Below are 23,833 nucleotides of genomic sequence, written 5' to 3'. Positions count from 1 at the left end.
TGCTGTAAAGTTGCTGGGATAACATGATATGATTATAATGGTTAGTTGTCGTCTTATTAGGATCCCACGTCGAAGGGAATGTTTTGCTGTAAACTTGCCCGGATGACACCGAACTTATAAATAATGTACCGCCACGTTTATTCGCCACTTTGACTGTGGAGTACTAACTGCGACTTGTTATGGAACAGCGGCGCGACTGTGTCTGCGGCGTGAGCTGCGACAGTGACTAATGGAAAATGGCAACCCGCGATACCCACTGGTTTCGGGTCTGGTGTTGCTGCGACTTAGACAGATTCGTACTGCTGCGAGTATGACTGAGACTGAGACTAAGACTCATACTGCAGTTTGACTGCTCATAGAGTAATGTAGTCGCCGCCGCTGGCTAATCGTCTTCTCTGGAAATAATCCAAAATCTACTGACAACTACAGCCAATTAATTTCTTGCAGTTACAATCTATTATCAGAATGAGACGAAGAAGATGTTTGAAAATATATTTTTCTATGATGAGGAGTGAGTAGTTGAGGAGATTCGAAGGAAACATTTGGTGGCGTATACAGATTTAGTCATGTTTACTACTTTGTCAGAAGAACTTGGAGTTGTTACAATATTAGTTTTTAGTGGTGTAATTTTCTCGGAAGTACCTTTGCTATAATTTGAAAGCCTTTTTTTTGTTTCATATATTACTTTTCTCCTCGTTCTTATGTTCTTCGTTACCGTTGTCGTTGTTGTTTTCGTTGTCGGTATTTCGAAATGCAGCAAATAACCATTCTTTCACAAAAAAATGTATACCTCCTAATTTGGAGCCACACATTACGAAGCTGATCAAGTAAAATATGCATATTTTTTATTCAGTGCTTTATTTCAGAGGTCTTTTATGTTCTTGATTAATTTTTTTTTTATTTTGATCAAGAACATAAAAGTGCGATGAATTTATACATATTAGATTTTGATCAAGAACATAAAAGTGCGATGAGTTTATACATATTAGAAATTACATGAATTGATAGATGATGGGATTAAAAAAAACAAAAAAAAATTGACCAATAAATTGTAGCTTAGCTAAAAATATTTAAAATTAAATAATCCTTATTGTTATAATTAATAATATACCTGAGGAACAAGTGAATAATATAGCTGAATTAACTCACGGGTTTGTTTGTCTAGCACAATTAAATAAAATTACAATTTTATTTAATTGTACGATTTTAAGTGATTACGTAAATTGTAAACTAAAACTTCTTTAACTGTTGCTTCTTGTAAAAATTAATCTATATATTTTCATGAGAGCGATTTTATTTGCTTTTTGGTGTTGATTTTGACGTTATTTTTTGTGATATTATTGATTGTGACCTAGTGTATTTCTTGGGTATTTTTTTCAGAATAGGGGAACTCGGCGGTGGCAAATGACCTCGTATGAGTTCTTCACGTCGAAAGAATGAGGAGCTCTGCGGTGGCAAACGACCTCGCATGAGCTCCTCACGTCGGAAGAACGAGGAACTCTGCGGTGGCAAACGACCTCGTATGAGTTCCTCACGACGAAAGATTGAGGAGCTTTGCGGTGGCAAACGACCTCGTATGAGCTCCTCACGCCGAATGAATGAGGAACTCTGCGGTGGCAAACGACCTCGTATGGGTTCCTCACGCCGAAAGATTGAGGAGCTTTGCGGTGGCAAACGACCTCGCATGAGCTTCTCACGCCGAAAGAATGAGGAACTCTGCGGTGGCAAACGACCTCGTATGAGTTTCTCACGCCGCAAGATTGAGGAGCTTTACGGTGGCAAACGACCTCGCATGAGCTCCTCACACCGAAAGAATGAGGAACTCTGCGGTGGTAAACGACCTCGTATGGGTTCCTCACGCCGAAAGATCATCGCCACCATCAGCGTCAATGACACAACTATCCTTTAATAATCTAGAATATACGTAACTATTCCCATCCTTATTCCTTTCCTGGCAGAGATTGTCCCGCCTCCACGTGGCCTCTGCTGGACTGCAACATTTTTCTATATGACACAGTTTCCATTAAATTAAGAGATTCTTAACAGATAAGAGATTCTTAACAGATATGGATAATGTGAAAACTAATTAAATTTTTAATAAAACTTACTTATAAACATCTTAGAAAAATGTTGTTGACCAAGTTGGACAAAATTTATGTTGAATATTGAATTAAACTAATAATATTGTTATTAGATATACAGTTAATTTCTACAATTTATTGGTCAAAATTATCACTTTTTGTATAATAATTAAATGAGAATCCAACCATGAGAGTCAATTTACACAGTATACATGTCTTTAAAATGTGTTTTTTGGCGTTTTCAATATATTGAATGCTATTATACTTGTTGAATGTGTATCTGTCACTATCCTACTAGTAATCAGGGATTATTTATGTTTACCTTATATAAAATTATAATTTTTAGATAGCATGTTATGTAACTGAGGGAGATTCGAAAGACAGATTACCCAATAGGTATTATAATATATAATACCCAATGCATCTGTCTGTAGATATGGTAAGCATAATCTATAGATTTAGTTATGTTTACTATTTTGTCAGAAGCACTTGGTTTAATATTAAAAGGCAAATAATTATGAGCACAATGGTTGTTCTAGTAACATAACATGAATTAACAATTTTAGTTTTCTGTTGCCGTTATTTTCTCAAAAATATTCTATTCATAATAATTCATTTCTACGTACCTAGTCAAATGAACAAAATTTATTGGTCAAGCACTGCTTTGAAAAAACACCCTTTTATTATTTTCAGTTTTTATTTCTAGACTTTTATTCAAAATTTTAATTAATCATTCTAAATTAATCTAATCTAGTTTTTTAAAACTAAATAAGACAATAAAATATATTTTATCTTGATCGTAAATATTTTTAACGGGGCACTTAAAAAAAATATTTACTTTCTTATTTATATTAAATATTAGCAGAAGGTGTAAGGAACCTACATATAAAGCGTACTATTTTATTTACTACAATTGGCTCTATTAAGTTAAAAAAAGTCTATAATAAAAGGTAATTAAAGTTACAATCTTCTTTTAAATACAGTATAATTAGATTAAATCGTACGTTACATACAAATATGTTAATATATATTTGTATATACCGTGCTTTTATTTTAACTGTGAACATAAGGCTTAACACATTGTATGCAATGCTATTTTGCTAAATATGTTCATTTTTAAAGCGTAACAGTCAATGCACTGGATTTGAGTGTACAGTATGCAACCATAGACTTAAAATAAAATTTGATTTTAAGTCCATGTATGCAACCAATACTCACACAACAAATATTTTTTGTTTTAAAATATTTTTTTTCTTTAGCAAAAAATAGCTCAAAAAATTGCAAAAAATCCAAAATTTCGATGAAAAAAAATATTTTAAATTCTATTTCATGTCTATTAATTTTTCGGCGAAAAAACAGTATTGCCTGTCGGTATTTCATCAATGTTAATTATAATAAAAGGTTGGTTATGGAATGACAACAGGGGAGTGATTTACAAATTACAGTGATTCACGCCTATGTTCACAGTTAAAATAAAAGTACTGTATGTAATATTGTATTAATATGAGAATCCAAACACCGGACCTATATTTCTGGTTATTTAAAATCACTCGTACATACACGGAATGGATATATCGGTATATATTCCTATATAAAACGTAAAGATATAAGTCCTGAAATAAAAAGCACATCAGCTGGAAATTTAAAACCGGTTCTGATGTATAGTGCTCTTCTTTTCTTTTTCTAGTAGTACTACAACTACTGCTACTACGTAGTAGATTTGATGAGTCTTCAAGTTCTTCAAGCGGTACGATAGTCGGGGCGTTATTTTCTATTCGGCGACTTTATTGAATTCCATTCTACATTATAAACACGCCTCGATTTAATGTTTTAACACACTAAACATACATTCTAATGTACTTATCTATCGCTTAATTATCTATATATACATTTAATAAAAACATATTTATTGAATTGTTAAAAAATTAATTTTACTTATAGTCCATTTAAAACTTTAGAAAGAGTTAAACTGTCAGTATCAAGAACTTCAGCGATGTACATAATGAAACTCATACTGAAATATCTCTACATTCCTTCAATCGCACGATAGATATTTGTTTAAGCCATTAAAAAATTAATATTTGTTCCACCCAACATTTAAAGCGTTGCGCCCTTTTATTTAATTCTAAGCACACGATATGTTATTTCCATTAATAGTTAAAAATCCTAACAAGTTCACATAAGCCATTTTTTTTATTTTTCAATAAGTATACAAATTTTTTAAAGCTAAATAATTTAAAATCGTTTTATATATTATTTTACAGTTTTTTTACATTTAAAACACTTAATATTTTAGAAGCACTATAATTGGTCTTATATTAAATGATAAAAACCACAAGAGTAATAATAGTAGTTATAAATTAGAGATCTTACTGGTTTCAGTCAATTTATATCGTATTATATTTTAATATACTTTTATTCTATTCTAATATATTTTATTCATTTAATATCAATCAAGCGAAGGAAAATAAATAGTGTTTTGTTATAGAACATTTATTTCTTTTTCTAAAAATATTAGTTTCTAATACATTAATGTTACTTAAAAAGTTCACTTAACTTTAATGCCAGATGCCAGTATAGATTTACCTTACTTTTTTTTATAGATTTTTAATATAATGGTTTTTATCTACTAAGACAGGTATTGAATTAAAACACAGATTTAAATTATAATTTTATTTGTTTTACTAATAACATAACTATATAACAAAAATTATATTATATTTTGTTTAATTCTGTAACTGGTTCTCGGTACTGATGGTTGGACGGCCCATAATGGTAGTGGCTGAAAAAAAAATAGAGGCGTAAATATAACAATATGTACGTGTTTACCCTTATAGAATATGCCTATACATACATATTACATGCATGCGTCTCCATGAACATCCTATAGACATAAGTCTCTTAGACGTTGGCCTATTATAGACATACATATATTAAAAAAGTAAGTCTCTTAGACGTTAGCCTATAATATGGACATACATCTTTATAGATAATATGTCTATAGAGACATACGTCCCTATACACATGTCTATAAAGACCTACGTCTCTAAGGGTACAAACATAGTGGGGCATCTCGATGCGATGCTCCCCGCGATGCATCCTACGCCAACGTTTTAAGCTGTTTTAAAACGGCGAGTAAGTGCGCGTATGTATCGCGGCGAGCATCGCGTCGAGATGCCTCACTATGTATGTACCTGAAGAGATACTTTACCCTATATATTATATATACATACCACATCTTCATAGATAATATGTCTATATAGACGTACGTCTCTATAGACGCTAGTCTATATAGGCATATGTATTTATAGACAATATATCTATACATATAGATTTACATCTTTATAGTCGTAGTATCTCTACAAACTCTAAATAAATGTATTTCTTATATGTTAGCCATATAGGCTAACATATAAGAAATACTATAGTATATATGTCTATATAAGACAGTATGTCTATATAAGACATACATCAAAGTAGTATGTCTATATAAGACATACATCAAAAACCCTTAAATATAACATAAGGATTGAACCGGACGCTCTTTTTGTTAACTTAAGGAATATAAAAAAAATACATTTTTTTAATACTTTTGGCCACAAAGTAAAAATTTCGAAGTAGTGCTCCCTCTGGTGGAAGAATGCTGAACTAAAATTGCCAAAATTGCGCCATCTGGTGGTAAAATGCAGAACTAAAATTTCACAAATGGCGCCCTCTGGTGGTAAAATGCTGAACTAAAATTGCGCCCCCTGGTGGTAAAATGCTGAACTAAAATTTCGAAAGTGGCTCCCTCTGGTGGAAAAATGCTGAACTAAAAATTTTAGCGTGGCGCCCTCTGGTGTTAAAATGCTGAACTAAAATTTCGAAAATTGCGCCCCCTGGTGGTAAAATGTTGAACTAAAATTGTGCCCTCTGGTGGTAAAATGCTGAACTAAAATTTCGAAAGTGGCTCCCTCTGGTGGTAAAATGCTGAACTAAAATTTCGAAAATTGCGCCCCCTGGTGGTAAAATGCTGAACTAAAATTGCCCCCTCTGGTGGTAAAATGCTGAACTAAAATTTCGAGTGTGGCGCCCTCTGGTGGTAAAATGCTGAACTAAAAATTCTGTGCATGGCGCCCCCTGGTGGTAAAATGCATAACTAAAATTTCGAAAATGGCGCCCTCTGGTGGGAATACCCTGAACTGAAAATTCTCGTGGCGCCATCTATTAGAGGGCAAATGAACTAAAAACACTTCAAATATAAAAACACAAATTCACATTTTTTAAGTAGCTCTCCCTGGTGGGAAAACGCAGAACTAAAATTTCGACTGTGGCGCCCTATGGTAAAAATCTTTATCAATTACTGTTTGCCACCAGAGGGCGCCAGAATGGTTCAAAATAAAAAATAAAAAATTTCTAAAATTTTATTATATTCTTTAAGTTAACAAAAAGAGTGTACAGTTCAAGTCTTATATAAGCTATAAACTAGAGAGAGATTTATTTAAGGGTTTTAGCGTCTGTATATAGACATGTCTATAGAAACCCTATATACACAGAATGTTTAGGAGACATGTCTATACAGACATTGTCATGTCATATAGACATGTTCTATATAGACTTATCGTCTATGGAAACTATGTCTTGTAGCGCTTTCAAATGGAGCGGACCGTCTGCGACTTCGAGCAAGTACCATGAGTTTATATGAACAATTTCACATGGGTCCCGTATGCTCCGTTCGAATGATTTCGTCCGACGGCTATCTTGAAAAAACACACGGACGAACAGCGCGGACGGGGCCGCTCCATCTGAATATTACGCTGTTATATACAGAATATAATATACTGCGCTGTTATATACAGCATGAAGCTTTATACGATATATTGGGTTACAAAACAATATTTCCTAAAAATGTTATGATTTCTATGATACAGTGAAAATAGAAAAGATTGGATTTTAATTTTTAAAGCTTTTAGGAAAATTATGAAGTAAACGAAAATGAAAAATATTTAATTTAAAAGGGGTAGGGGCTATATCATTGTTCAACCCCAGCCTAACGCATCGCAAGCCAAGCGCGCTCTTATCTCGAGCTGTTAGAAGGACTAAGTTGGTGTCCTTGAACGATCGCGCGTAGAAGTTCAACTTGCACTTTCTTTGCATCGTAAATGCACGAGGTTCGTAACGAACCTCGTAAGTAACATGTAACATTGTTGCCCGTCTGGTTAGTGGTTATACCTTTCTCAGTTCTACTGAACCCCTTAAAAAAATTACATTAGTTGAAATAATACACTGATAGAATGTATGGTTTTCGATGGTAAATTTTTATATGAGTTTATTTCTTTTCAGGTCTAGTTCAAGCAACAAATAAACATGAGGGACAAGCGGAATTAACGGCAGAAAGTGAACAACGAAAGATGGCAACTATGGGTAACGACCAGTTACCAACCCATCTTCGGTCAAGAGTAGAAAAGCTGTGCGCGGTTGCTAGATGGTCTTAGTGGAACGGTTGTACCATCGCAGACCCTAGTCTCGATCATCCTTGCCGAGCTGCCGTGCAACGCGACAGACATGGAGTAGGCGGAGACAGAAAGAGTTGTTGACCTTAGGTCAACGCAGATCAGTGTTGTTTCCACATCTACTTATCATGATTTATTTTAATGCCTGGCCAATCCCTCAAAATTATAGCACGAACATTATAATAGACATCAGTTGAAATCCAAAAGTATCACAAAATTTTAATTAACTTTTATTTTAATTTGAAAACGTTTTTTTTATTTGTGTAAATAAATCTTTGTGGTGATGTTCTTATAATTTATTAAAAAAATGTTTTGTTTTAAGTAGTTGTAGGATAGTTTGTTATAATTGTTATTTAACCTAATACCAGAAGTAAACAAAACTAATGTTCTATTGAGAGGTACTATACATGTTTTTTTTATTTAATTTTAATCTCGAAACTGTGTATGACGCCTTAATTATACTTAGACTCAAATTATTTCTAAAACATACTTATAGCTGTGTAAAATATAAAGATGATTTTATGTTATAAAATTTAAGTTTAAAAATATAAGATATACTGCATTAATTATTTTTTTAACCTTCATTAGTTTTTATTTATGGCCGATCTAAAGCAAAATTTATAACATGTTACTGAGATTATTAAACAATATAATTTAGATTTTCCAATACCATAAACATACATTTATTATTAAATGATTGAAGAACTGGTATACGTATACATACATTTAGTAGTATTAGGAAATGTTAATTATTTTAATTAGATTTAGTAATTGTTAAGAGAAATACGTTCCAAAGTATACACATGTAAATATTTTAAAATTATTAATAAACTTTTTGAAATGAAATGTGTTATTCATTTTTTATACCAAAACTGAAAAAAAAAAACAATTAATTAAGAAGCAATTAAAATAAATGTCTATAAAGCCATAAAACAAACATTAAAAGGACCTGCTTTCTAGAACACTAATTCAGTAGCAGTTTTTTAGTTACTATCTAACGCACTAAAAGTTAATAGTAAACACGACACGTGAAATAGTACGCATAGTGGCGCAACATATACTCACAAGAACCCACTGCATGGCTATTAATTACATTAAACCAGACTCGGAACCTAAGTGTACCATCTTGTAATTACGCTCTGGGCAGACATAGCCGTTTAAATTGGATCAAAGCATATCAACTTATAAAAGTATCGTAGGGGGATAAATAATCTGGTTTATAATTGAAGGGTCCAGGGGAAAACATGATAAGCGCCATTTCACCGATTTTACAGGAGAGCACCGAACGGCTAATAGTTTTCAGGTACTTGCCGTGTATTCTATATTTTTATAGGCATATATCATGCAGAGTTTATACATTTTGTAGGGACCAGTTAGACCTACTATAATAATGTAAAATCCTAAAATTAAGAAATTAGCGCTTATGAAGTTTTTCCCCTGAACCCTTCAATTTATTTAGTTAGCAAAATAAAGCACTAATTCACCACAATACACCAATACAAACGATGGTTAAAACTAACTTTTTTTAAATATATGGTACATGGAAGGATTACTTACTGATATAATTACTCAACAGACTCGAATTAACCCTACTGAGTTAGCCATTTCTCTAATGTTATGTCACGACTATGTCACGAGCCCCACTCAGTAGACTAGACAATGTATAGCTGCAAAGACATTGAACAAAAATTAAATTCAAAACGTTATTCATGTTTTTGTTAATTCTTTTTATATTTTAACACTTTCGATGGAAAAACTCTAAGTATTACAAATAATTTTCTGGTATTCTTGTTCTTCTTTTATTTATCTTTGTATTATTTGTAAACATTGAAAATTGTTTAAATAGGTGATATATAAAACTATTTAATTGTTGGTTACAGTTTAGCCATTCATTTAAAAATAACAGAAATTTATAAAATATAAACAAATTTAACTAAACATAAATAAATATGTAATAATATTATTTTTGTTCTTTAATTTTACATGCCTTAGATTACTTAATCATTTTATTAAAAAAATAAATTATTCATTAAATTTTAAATATTATATATAAAATAAATTGGATATTGGTAAATATTATAAAAAATAGTTGGTATTTGCCCATTGACCATTGACCCATTGGATTGGTCCACTGTGCGACGCGTGGTCGGCACAGGTGGTCAACTGGTTGTCTAGAACAAGAAAGTCTTACAATAAGCCTAAGGAGGGCTAAAGTTGGAGAAGCACATGCTGAACTGCATAATGCGGGTATTGCCATTTCTGACGTCTTGTTCGCTTTAAATTGCTTATTGTTCTAAATAGATCAACTTCCTCAGTTTAATTACGTTTATACCTTACATAAATATGCATGAGCATCGACATGCTGTCAATACAGAAATTGAAATTATTCATTCATAACGTTTAAGAGATAAGACGCAAATGTGAGCTTTTTGTCATCATGCGACGCCTTCTGAAAGCTCTATATATTTATTTAAATCCTTTATTATAGTGTAACATAGTAGTTTTTTAACAACTTGTTTTAACAACTAGCAAAGGCTAAAGTATAAAGCTGTATTTTTAAATCCATATTCATTTATGCCGTACAATAAAAATAAAAATTTTAAATTAAGGCAAAAAAGGTAGGCCACCAAATCACGATGTAACAAAGCCAGGTTTCACTGGCGTTATCACGTTGGCGTACCTCTTCCACAGGTCCGGACTAAAATACAACTCTCCGAAAAAAAAACACGTTTGTTTTATTTAATACTACACCTCTCTCGTGACCTCTCTTTTACCTATAGCCCGAAATATTTCTATATGATATAAATTAGAAAATAATACCAAAAATTATAATATATAAAATCTTTTGTAGATATTCTGATTTATTGAATAAAAGGCAATTCTAAAAAAAATTCTACTAAATGTTGATTACCTGTTAAAGAATTTCTTTTTAAATAACACTATTAGTAGATCGAAATAACAAAAATGTAGAATGTTCTACTTGACAAAATAGATTCAAAGCAAATAAAACAAAGAACTGTTAAATGTTTAAGGTAAAAACCTGAATTTAACTACACTATTTAGTGTTTTTAATGTTTCGTGTAGGTAAGAAGTACGTTAACTTCTCACCACATAAGATGATGGATAGTGGTTGTTGCTTTCAGTACATTAAAAATATACGAGGTGTTTATTTATTTTCAATTTGTATTGTTTAAGATAAAATATATTTAGATTTGTGTACCCAATAGATTTATCATCATTTTCACATTACATGTGTGGAAAACCCGAACGAGGGTGTCCCTTAATCATGAATAGTGGTGAGAAGAGTAAAGGAGTGAATCTTATCGCTTTATTTGAAAAGTATAAAACTTTAAATTTTGCTAGCTAAAAAACTATTTCAAATGTACTAAGGGTTGTGAAGGAGTGGAGTTAATAAGTCTTATCAAGTGTTAGTTATCAAGTGAGTATATATATATATATATATATATATATATATATATATATATATATATATATATATATAACTTTATCTGAAGAGTTAATTAAATCTCATGGTAGTAATGCTTATCAATCACACAAAAATAAATTTTGTTTCTGATGCAAGCAGTTCCTTATAAATTTTTAAGTTTTTGAAATATTTTACAATTATTATATTGTTATTGGCATTACTAGACAATTGTGCTTAAACCGGAGAATATTTTATATATAATTAAGTTGAGATCTAATATAATCCTGTCTACGTTTATAATGTTCTCTGATGTAAGAGAGTCCGGACCTGTAGACACAAACAAAGCGGTAAGACGGGGTATAGGGACAAGATCAAGTTGCTACCGTGCACAGCAAACGTAAAGAATAAGAACACCTGGACACCTGGCCGTAGCTATCGAGGTAGCTATATAGATTCGACCTGTAGACTTCCCTTAATTACAATTATTAACCAGTAGCGTGTATTTTATAGTTTGTGTTTTGCTTATTTTCTTTTGTTATATACTCGCCAAGATGGGCTGGTTTTATTTTGATTAAACGTTGATACGCATGAAAGGGATTTTTAATCACGTTTCTTTAGGAATATATTCCGCAACAGTAGGAACAATTTCGTATTACGATAATTACTGTCACGTTTTTGTTCATTTTTCGCATCGTTTTTTTAAACAGGCCTAATAGCCGCACTTTCTTTTGCTTTTGTATTACACATCGTTAACAGTTAACTTAATTACCGCATTTCTGAATTATCGCGCAGAGATAATAAGATGACTACTTTTGGAAACTCAACTTAACGATCCAGTTAGCCTTGGAGAAAAAAAGGCAATTAATACTACTTAATAGCATTTAACGTGTTTTAAATTGAACTTATTAATCGCGCACATTTAGAAAAGATACTATTGTAAACAAAACTTTCTAATGCCACCGCATCACCTTCAGAATGTTTATTTTTAAAAGTCGTTAGAGAAGAAGCATATCTACATTCAAGGGAATAAGATCATAATGTATAAAAGCACAGTAAAATTTTGATACACTTGAATAGTCAAGTGTAAGAAAATTTTACTTACACTAGATCACGTGCTTGATGGCTCTGGAAAAATAGTATTTTAGGAAATATCCTGTATATTTATTTAACTTGGGGAGTTTTAGAACTTTTAAGTTATCAATTAATTTACATTGCATAATAGGCTGAATATATCACATTAAAATGACTACTAATTTTCTGTTGCTATTATAATTCTAATTTTTCATAACGATACAATGTATATCACACACACCTTTCTATTACCTTAATCTAAATCCGCAGCCTACAGCTTAAAACGTTTAATACCTATTTGTAATCTTCTTATTAACAACCTTTTTGCATGAAAGTTATTATCATCCGAGCACAACCGTAACGTAAATTGAAGCAGTACAGTAAAGACGTTTTTATTTTATTTTTCTTTATAGTAATGAACTGTTCTTAGAACACGAGATGATTGGTACCTGACTCGAAAAATTGCCCAACCAACACCCAAATTTACGCTAATAAATAACGCTACATACAATTCGTTTCCTCAAATCACTGACATAGTTTACACGAAAAAAATTCTGTTCTAAAAAGGGACTGGATATTTTCCAGTCAAAAGTAAGCCTTTGTTTTTATTTAAAATGATCTGTCTACCTGCGGAAAACTCAGCCCAGAATTCTGCAGGACTTAGATAATGCCATTTACCGAACTAAATAGGAGTAGGTGCGACGAGGACTACGTTCAAATTTATTTTTATTTTTTTTTGTAACACAAAATGCGATTTTATTTCTTTAAAATAAATCTTCGCTATCATGTTACCGATCATTTTGTTTTTAGCGTAAAGCAATCCATATTTGGCAGTTTTGATCGAAGGCTGTAATTGTGTCTCGACTATCTTTTATTGTATGTATCAAATTTCTCTCTAACGGACTACAAAACTTTGAACACGGATTGCTTCATGTAAAACAAAATCTAATTAAATTAAAATTAAAAGTTTGAATGATATATCTCCGTTAGAACTGTATGCAACATCAGAACATGGATGTAGGTCCATGAAGCTTGATATAACTCCGGACCCGAGTCTTATCTACCCATCTCTATACTGAACAACTGACTAATAACTATGACTTTTTCCAATTTGAAGTCGTTTTTACTAATTAAAGTAATTAAAAATATTATTATAAATATCTCTTATTAAGGATTATTTAAAGTATATATCAATAATTATTAATTAGACGATACTCTAAGGAGTTATCTCTCTTTAGATAAATATAATTATCTATCTACATTAACAATTTAAATGTACTAATTACAATTTGTATGGTTTACGACTGACATTATTGGAATTGTTACTCTTATTTTTTATTTCATAGTGTATAATAGTATGAAGACTATAATGAGGAATAAGTGAAATAACAGTAAAGTTAAGCGGTGTAAACAAGCTTCTTTTTGTGCATTAATATGGCAACCTAAGATGCCTCTCAGGCGTAAGTAGATTGCGCTTGTTAACTGACCTTCCACTGTCCGTTATTTTTGGTTATAATTTACTTTTTACTTGCAACGTACGCGATTCCAGGCACAACAAACAATTTTTTTATTGCTACTGTAACTGTCACATTTAGATCATCGTCAATTCGATTATCTCGTGATTTTTGATAGGTGACATTTTAAACAGAACTTACTATAGGCTAAAATATTTTAATTCGACAAAAAACGTATATGTATTGTATATATCTAAAACAGTCTTAGACATCTACCAGAATAAAGCATAATTATATCTGGTAATAATTTGACCGAAAACTGTCATTATCGCTGACCGTACTTTATCTAGATTCAACGAAATTGCATAACGGAAATCTAATAAATCTACCTAGTAATATCAGCGAAATCTTAAATATTTTAATTAAACAATATTGTTGCGCCGCTATGAAAACAAATATATTACCAGGTGTTTCGATCATGCACAAAGGCGGTAGTTAACAATTTTCTACACAAGAATAAATCAGTTTATAGAGATTATTGATCGCATACGAATATTATAAGCTACCCTTATTCAATAAGACTATGAACTGTATAGGTATTTATTTTGTACCCAGAAATAGTAACTTTTCAACATAATAGGTATTTGTAACCAAATTGACAAAAATTAAAACCGGTATAACCATTTTTTGTGTTTATATAAACCGAGAGAAAAAAAATGACACACAAAAACGATGATGACAGTGCACCATTAAGGCGATTTTATCGTAACACCTGTTAGGTGTTCGGTGTGCTACCTACTTGCATTGTATTTCCCTATTCGCTAATCCCATAGCCTGTCTGAATTGAAAATAAATCTATGCACACCTGACTTTTTCACCGCAGAAGATTCACAAGGGTGAAAGGGTAACTTTTTGTACTAAACGGCAGAAAAAAAATATGATTTGAATAACGTTTTAGAAAAAGTCGTTATTTGGTTAAGAAAATTATATATATATATATATATATATATATATATATATATATATATATATATATATATATATATATATATATATATATATATATATATATATATATATATATATATATATATATATATATATATATATATATATATATATATATATATATATATATATATATATATATATATATATATATATATATAAAATCGTTTGGATTCAACAAAAAATAATGCAAAACTTATATAACTATAGAGACTTTTGCCTTTTTTAGTGTTTATTGAACATTTAGTAGCAATTTGTGATAATTTGCTATTTCAGTCTACGCCGTTCATGGATATTTTTCAATCCGTCTAAAGTAGCTATATGGAAAATATACTTATTACTTACTAGGCAATTTATTTTCACAAACTGCTGGATAATGAGTGTTCTAATGAAGCATTAAAAGCTCACTTGTCTTAATGTTCAACCATTAATCCTGATTTAATTATAGTGTGAATCCTCTTGAAAATTAGGTAATATGTTTCAGCGAAGATCTATACTCTAGATAGATACTTAAGCGTTAATATGAATATAAGTTTATATAACAGAAATTAAGAGTTGAACTGAGTTGTTAATATTCCAAAAGCAAAATTTTACAGTTCTAAAAGTGTAATAAATTTTAAAGAATTAAAATTGTCCGCTGGTCAGATACAAAGTCTAAAAATAAATAAATCGGAAATAATAGCGTGGTATGACTTCTTTTTTAAAGTTGATGATATAAATCTGTTGAAATTCAACAAGTTGCGACTTCTTATTAAATTAGCTGATCAGGAAATGACCCGAAGGAGATGAAAGAGACAGAGAGACGAAATAAAAAAGAAAAAGTTGAAAATTATTAAAACGATGCGCAATTCTAAGAGTTCGTTAATGTCCGTCGTTGGTAAAACTGATTTCTAGTACATAAAACAAGCTTGTTGCCCGGGGCAAGTCGGCCAAGTGGCGCCTACCCAGGCAGTTTGTTTGGACGAAAGTAGTACTACTTCACTCAGTTGTATATGCTCAACGGTTAGTTTAAATGTATTATCTAATAAGCATTTGTATCTGGACATATACAACCGAACTGAATTAATTAAACAAAGATCTTTAATCAGAGAGTATAAGCCCTTAACTTATTTTTTTCTGTACTAATAGATAATGTATTTATTTACCGACACGAAAAACGTGCGCCTTAAAATGTATGTCATGTACCTCGAAATTTAATATATTTTTTTCTATAGGGCTAATTTTTATAATTTTTAAAACAGTGTGTAGAAAAATTATTTTACTTTTTAGATATTTTCTAAATCTAGAATAATAAGTTCCAATTTCTCTATAAAAAGCATTTGAGGACACAAATTTATACGAACGTTTTTACTTATTTTTATTTGTAGAATATGCTGCTGAAGTTTCCCGAATAAAAGTCGGATCACCCTGTACAGGGAGGTTTAAAAAACGTATAAAAGTATTTTAGAGTTCTATTAAATACTTAAAAAGTATTTAAAAAAATATTTTTTAGACCGTGAATATTACTGACCTTTAATATTATACCAATCCTTGAATCAAAGAAGAGAAAAATAATAATTTGTTGAAGTCAACACACATCGAATAAAAATTAAAATGCAAGTACTACAGTAACATAATAACCCCAAAATTTCTGTTATAAAAATAAGTCATTCGTCCCTAGATTTGACCTGCTATAAATTTTATAGTTTATTAGCATTATAGAGCAATGCTGATCTGATAATACGTTTATGTTAGAATAAACTTCACACTACCTAATTTGTTCGGTTTTTGATTAGCATAGTTTTCCCATTTTTCCGAAAAAAGGTCGTTTTTTTAATAGAATAAATTAAACAGTGTCATAATAAATCATCCGCTTCCTGTTGCTCCAACTATTTTTATATGTTTTAGGTAAATATCGTTAGTGAATATCAGGTGTGAAAAGCTTAGTTTTCAATTAACCTTAAGATCGTATCTCACGTTCGTTTTCAATTTATAACATCGCACTTCACAGTCTGTTAAGCAATATTAATATTTAAAAAAAGTACGGTACAAAGTAAACGTACTTGCTGGGAATTCCTTTGCTACCATTATTAATGAAATAATAGGGCCAGTTTGTATGATACGTAAGTGTAATTGACTCTTAAAATCTTCAAATTATATGCAACACATGAGGTGGACATGCAATTATGTCTTATTTTATGGTTTAGTAATTAAGCCACCGTTGGTCATTTATTTTCCCACGGTGTATATCCGTAATTTTTTCAAACAAAATTTCGAAGACAATAATCTTTACTGTAAATCTTCATCGTAGCAAATAGTCAGGATAATTATTGGTTCATGAAATGTTTTAAATCATACTGTACTCAGAGCTTACTCCAAGATAACTAAGTAAGAAAACAATACTTTATAGGAAAATATCTGTTTTTAAATTCAAAATTTATATATTTAACTTAATAACAAACTATAAAGATCTAATTTTTACCGGTTTTCCTTATATTTTTTCGTCGACTATAAAGCATTCGTAGAAACAGATCCATAAAAGATAGGCGTTTTATGTGTGGAATTTTAAACGATTGATAATTAAAACCGGAGGCGGAAAGAGTCGTTTAAATCGCGAGCTGACAATGCAATCTGTGCCAGAGATTCGATCTGCAATAAAAAAAAAACTAAAGCCCACAGTATTTGAAATTTGGACGGTGCACCATAAACCATAACAAACAGGGACGGGTAGACGTCATATTATTTTGTTACGTTTACTACAAGTTACAACAAGCTTACTCTTAAATACCGATATCTCAAAAATTAATAGTACGATTTAAGACTTTGTTATAAGACTGCAAAGAGAAAGCAACGCACTTTTGTAGGATGTGCTATGATGTGCTGTATATAAAAATATGATCGTATATGCTTTGGATTTGTGATAAAATAGATTTTCTGAACTATTGTTTAAAAAATTTTCTAATGATGGTTAAAAAATCGTCTATATCTACTAGAATGCTCCTAAGGATGCAATGACCTATATTTTCGTATTCTACGACTTCTAATACTAATTTTATTTACTAAACAACAGTAATTTTTCCAAATCTCACCCTCCGAGGTGAGATTATGTAACAATTACCAGATTATGCAGGATGAGTCTTAAATAAGTGCAAATATTTTTAGGGGTAATATATTTGGACCCTAGAAATACGCCTAAGTTTCTTTCGCGATTTTTTTTTAAATTTGGAAATTTTTGAAAAAATGTTTGGAAATTCTTTTAATTTTTACTTAAAAAACATATTATCTTCATAATATGGCAACATAGGATTACAATAATGAAAATCCAGAAAAGATCCAGCAGTTCTCAACATTTATGCAAAAACTCATTTTTTTAATTTTCAATGTAAACTATCTGGGTTATTTTTGACTTATTTGAAAAACGAGAAAATATGTTTCTTTTATCGAGTTACCAGCCGTGAAATTATTTGCACTTATTTAGGACTCATCCTGTATATTATTAAAGAAGCTTTCTTTTATCTAAAATCACAGTATTTGGAGCAATCAAGTATGAAAATTAAAACGTATTTAATAAAAAAATACGTATCAAAAAAAGCTAAAGGTCTTTACTAAAAGGCGAAAAATATCAATGTGAATAAAATATTAACTTAATCCAAAGCATTATTAGAACCGATAGGTGTTTTATAAATTTGTCATAATTTAAGAATTTTTGCACGAGTTGTAATCAAGTGTTAATTTGCTACGGATCCAACCCTGATCGAATCCCCGATCGGGGGCCAAAGCATTATTAGAACAAGTCGAAATATCGGCTGGTGTTTTATGACGAGCGCCCGAATGCCTAGACTGTTCCGCATTTCAAATTTAAATCAAGTCCATAAAGTTTGCGGCTCCCTAGCAAGATTTAGAGCGAATTTAGAGGTGCCCCGCTTTCCTGAATATAATTTAGGGGCCCCCGCTATCAGATTTGGCCGCGCTTACTTCCAACCAAAGTACGTTCCTAATTGCTTATGACAAATAGTCAGCCTGATCGTTTTCCATAAAGTGGATTGCGCTCGCTGTACGAAATTTCCTCGTTATCGTTTGACCGAAAATGAGCATATAAAAGTTTTACACCTCTACGTTTTTATCTCTTTGTTTTCAGAGATAGAAATAAGGCCCTTAGCAATCAAGGAGCTAATAAATCTAAACTTGTTCAAACATCACTTAATTATTAATTATGTCATTTGAGTTGTTTGTTGATTCTGCGAAAAATATGCCTAATAAAAGATTTTAAAAACTTCTTAGCTTTTTTTAATCACTTCTTTTCTAGAATTATTATTTCAAGCAATAGTACTACTCGACACATGCGTTTACATCAATAATAAACAAATTAAGTCTAGAACTGGAAAGAAAAAACTGGCGTCAAAGACGGCTGGAGAAGGATAGTCCAATTATAATTTTGGTCAGGTCAAGCCCTAGATGTCATTTACTTGGCCTGTTTGTATTCTCCTTTATTTTTTAATGGCGCTTACTGCCAGTAGGCCTTGTAGATTGAATGTGGAATAAGTGAAAATACCCTTGAGGTGGAGACTGGAGGATCTACCTAGGATATATATCTCTTTCCCTATTGCCTCCTTGGATTTGAGTTCAATTCTTATTGTGGGGACCTGACCATGGCCCTCCTCCTTCCAGTTGATGACTCGCCGATCCTTACTGGAGTTCTGGTAAAGCTGGTGATACACCCCATGGGTTAGTCGGTCCACTTCTACAAAGCCCCGCATGTAGAAGTAAAGGAGACGAGAATACAATGGGATGCCTTCTGGTGTCCCAAGGTTGACACCAGTAGAGGCTAGACTTCTATCTAGCCACGCATTCCTTTACCAAACACCAACTTATTATTATTTAATTATATACAGGGTGGTCCGAACTGTATTCCGGAAACTTCGGCAGCATATTCTGCAGATAAAAATAAGTAAAAAAGTTCGTATAAATGTATGTCCTAAAATGCTTAGTTTTGGAAATACAGGGTGTAGAAGTTTCATTTATATTTCGATTTTTTCCAAATAATTTTTGAATTAACGTCAATATTTGTATGAAAATTGGCGTCTGGGAGTTTTTTGACATGAAAAATTTGATTTTGATGTCGATATGAATCCTATTTGTAGGGGGCGCCACCTACATTTGTTTTAATTGTTTGAAGAGTAATAACTTTTCATCCGTACCTGTATAAAACTACTGAGTAAAAAAATATACATTTCCGTGTATTTTTACGTAAAAAATATCTCTTGGTAAAATCGCTACGAGCAACCGTTCTGAAGATATTTAGAATGGAAATAGTCAATACATGTCATTATTGACAAAAAATAAACACGTTGAGTAGATAGTTAATTGACTGAAATAATAAATTTGGGAAATTTTTATTTTTTTAAATTAATTATAAATTTTTCTTCGAAAAAATGACGATAAAACAGTTTCTGTTGAACTTTTGTCACAAAAACATTACAAATTTATGATTTCAGTCTAATAACTATTTAGTCAACGTGTTTAATTTATGTCAATGATGACAGGTATTGATGATTTCCGTTGCAAATATCTCGAGAACCATTTCTCGTAGCGATTTTTACCAAGAGACCTTTTTTACGTAAAAAGAGATGTATATTTTTTCACTCAGTAGTTTTATGGAGGTACAGATGGAAAGTTATTACTCTTCAAAACAGTTAAAAGGCATGTAGGCGGCGCCCCCTAGAAATAGGAGTCATATTGACATCAAAATCCAAATTTCTCATGTAAAAAACTCACAGATACCAATTTTCTTCGAAATATTGAGGTTACTTCAAAAATGATTTAGAAAAAATCGAAATAAAAATGAACTTCTACACCCTGTATCTCCGAAACTAAGCATTTTAGGACATACATTTATACGAACTTTTTTACTTATTTTTATCTGCAGAATATGCTGCCGAAGTTTCCGGAATGCAATTCGGACCACCCTGTATATTACAAAATGAACAATAATTACAAAAAATTAAAACTTAAATTATTTTTAATATTTCAAAAAATTAAGTTACTTAACTTTCTAAAATTAGATGTGGATCCCATGCCCAGAACCAAATTTACAAGCCGCCGCTGTATTATAATATGAGCACGCATTATGAAACACTCTGTATATGTGGCTATTACCGCAAGATTAGAACGAGGGCATCGTAAAGTTAACTTTGGCGCAGATTTGTAACGAGGCAGTGAAAAGGTTTATCACTCTATAAACAACGGCCGTAGTAGCAACTGGCAAATCCCTCATACAGAAGCGCGGTCAATATAATTGGCCGATCCATATAAACCAAATTCCACTTTATGGTGAGTTGACGATTTGTCATAAGCAATTAGAAACGCGCTTTGTCTGCGACTAAGCGCGGTCAGACAGAATTTCGGTGGGAAGGGGAGTATTTTAAATTATATCCATGGGCATCCAGGAATTTATTGTAGGAATTGCCCGAAGTTTATGGCAGTGCCGCTTAATCTTGAACTCTTCATAAATCAGAAGCTTCTATTTTATTAGTTTTTACAGTAAGTCTATTTGGATTGGTTTGGGTGGAAAGGGTGTTTTGCTAGTTAATTGTAAAGTCCGGGTTTATTATACTTACTTTAAGGAAATAAGTTAGAGTGAGTTCATTGTTGCCAATAATGGGGAAATTACAATTTCAGCTAAACAATGGTTCATTATTATTTCATTATATTACATTTGTTTTCTTTAAATCAACAAGGTAATTAAAGGGACAACATTTTGATTATTCATGTTAGCTAGTTACCAATTTACTTTCTTATTTTAAAATTGATTTCAAAAATAAAAAAGGGAAGATCTGAAATACATATCGTAAATGGTTTTCAAATTGCCACATTACATAGGGTGGTCCGAATTGCATTCAGGAAACTTCGGCAGCATATTCAGTAGATAAAAAAAGCAAGAAAAGGGCGTTTACATATTTTTATGTATTTATCTGCAGATGATGCAGCAGAAGTTTCCCGAATATAATTCATACCACACTGTATAACATAGAGATACAGTGCGCAAAAATGATTATTTAATTTTTAGATTCGTTTAGAAACTGAAAATTTCTGGTAAAATGCAGGAAAAAGGTTGAAGTTTCTCTCATTTTCTTATAACAGTTTCTACATTTTTTACATTGCAGAGATCCAGTCAAAATTCATATATATATATATATATATATATATATATATATATATATATATATATATATATATATATATATATATATATATATATATATTGTATACAAGAAATGATCTAATACTTTCTAACACAAAAAAAAAATTCTACAAAATGTTATTTAGTATGAAATTTACATATATGATTTAAAGCCACAAACATAGCACACAACACGAATATTAAATTTTTAATTTTGAGTTGTTTATGATAAAACATCCTGTATATTCTCTACTGGATTTTAGAGCTTCCCTTTTTTCAGTCCTTTACATCTCCGTCATTTCCCTGTAAATACACTTGCCATTTGAAAACTGGAAACGGGCAAGGAACTTTTATTTTAAATCCCAATTTACTACTGCTGGAAATACTTGAAAGTCTGTCCTTTAATGTGTGCCACTTTCAGCGTCCTTTGATAAAACCTCCACTTTATGTTCTTTTTTATTAAAGTACTCTAATGTCCAGTGTTCGTATGTCATGTGGTTAAAAAGGACAGAAGTTGAATTATAATCAATTTTTCTTTTTTTTAATTTATCAAACTTAGATATTTTTTATTCCAGAAAAATATACTAAATTAAAATGCCGTTTATCTAATAAAGAATACAAATTAAATGAATTATTATTATATTACTACCCATTACTACATAGATTAGTTCTTTAAACAACTTCACATTTGCTACTCTTTATTGCCTTAATGGAACAAATTTATTGAAGCATAAAATTTCCTTCTATATCTAAGATAAAATCGTAGTATACTTAAGTTTACACTAATAAATCACAAACAAAACGTAAAAAACAAGTTAATGTAGTTTGTCTGTCATGGTGTTAATAAAATCGTACAATAATGGCGTGGAGATCAGTCCTGAACCAGATAAGATTATAACTAAGCTTTTATCAAGCACCATTATTTGCATTCTCGAGTATTTTAAGACTGAATGAAATATCTTAAGAACACGTGCCTTAAATATATTTTAGATATTATATTATGCTAAAAATTAATCATATAATATGATACGTAGTCATACGCACAGTAATTTGTTTAACTCCAGTTAAAATGAACTTGAGTAAATATTTTTTTCAGTTGTAGAAAAGTCACGTTCTTCGTTCTTTATAAAGAAAAGTACAAGTACATGTTTTTAGTTAAAGGTTTTAATTAAATAGTAGTTAAAGGATTTCTCCACTCTGAATCATATAGTCTGAACTTTTTTTCAACCCTAACACTTTTACACCACCTAAAAAAGATTCGATCAGCCACCTATACACTGTATTTAATCAAGCAGTAGGATTTCACTGCAGGGTGTAACTTGGATGATTGCCTCCTTAATTATAGTGGTACCAGCACCCCAATTTTAGATACTGCAGCAGGTATATAGATCACAACGATAAAAATCGTACGCTCGAGTCATTAAAAATATGTATAATTTATCATTATTAGTTTTTTTTCGGGTACCGATTGATTTAGAGTTAATAAATGATAAACAGAATGCTGAAAACAATATTTGTTTTCGGTTCTTGAATGAAGCGTACCTCAAATTAATCTCATTCCGAAATCATAATCTTAACTGATGCCCGGCACACTACCAACTAGGTCTATAGGGGTCCTCTGCGTATTTCGTATTTATCAGCATATATCTGATACTGTTAAGCTATTAATTCTCAGTGTCAAGTCAAAATAGTGTACAGGTTATATCCCCCCACAATAGTTAATGTAATATGTCATGTTGTCATTCAGTGAAGAATAATTACGGAACATTGTTGTTGTATTACCTATCGACAGATGCTACATATCGGTTGAAAGTCTCTAGAGGGCATCCCTGTCGTTACAGTTTAAATGAGTTGAACTCCCCTGTAAAAATAGAAAAAGTCCACTACGGTAGGGTCACGCTATCGTTTTAAATGACTTCAAACATAACTTGATCAATTAATTGTTAAACTTAACAAAGCTTTTTTTATAAATACCGTATGATAAAAAAAACGGCGACAATGATGGCCTGGGAATGATAATCGATTAATAATTTTGGAGCGGTAAATCTCTAGAATTTATTAAAAACTGACATAGAACTTTAACAAAAAAATTAACAAAAATTAACAATAATTACATAAACGATTAAAAAAGGATAAAACGT

The 23,833-nt window shown here is 31.2% G+C and overlaps 1 long non-coding RNA gene across 1 annotated transcript in view; it reads right to left on the bottom strand.

Moving 5' to 3' along the window:
• Positions 1 to 4,804: 4,804 nt before the first annotated feature.
• LOC115882431 overlaps positions 4,805 to 23,833 on the bottom strand; it is a 65,356-nt gene continuing 46,327 nt past the window's right edge. The window contains exon 4 of the long non-coding RNA XR_004050192.1: positions 4,805 to 4,863. This is a non-coding gene — a long non-coding RNA (uncharacterized LOC115882431). The remainder of the gene's footprint in view (positions 4,864 to 23,833) is intronic.

The sequence above is a fragment of the Sitophilus oryzae genome, unplaced genomic scaffold (assembly GCF_002938485.1).
Source record: "Sitophilus oryzae breed Bouriz unplaced genomic scaffold, Soryzae_2.0 scaffold_177_pilon_pilon, whole genome shotgun sequence".
Classification (NCBI taxonomy): Eukaryota; Metazoa; Arthropoda; class Insecta; order Coleoptera; family Curculionidae; genus Sitophilus; species Sitophilus oryzae.
This window is presented reverse-complemented; position numbering and strand designations above follow the sequence as displayed.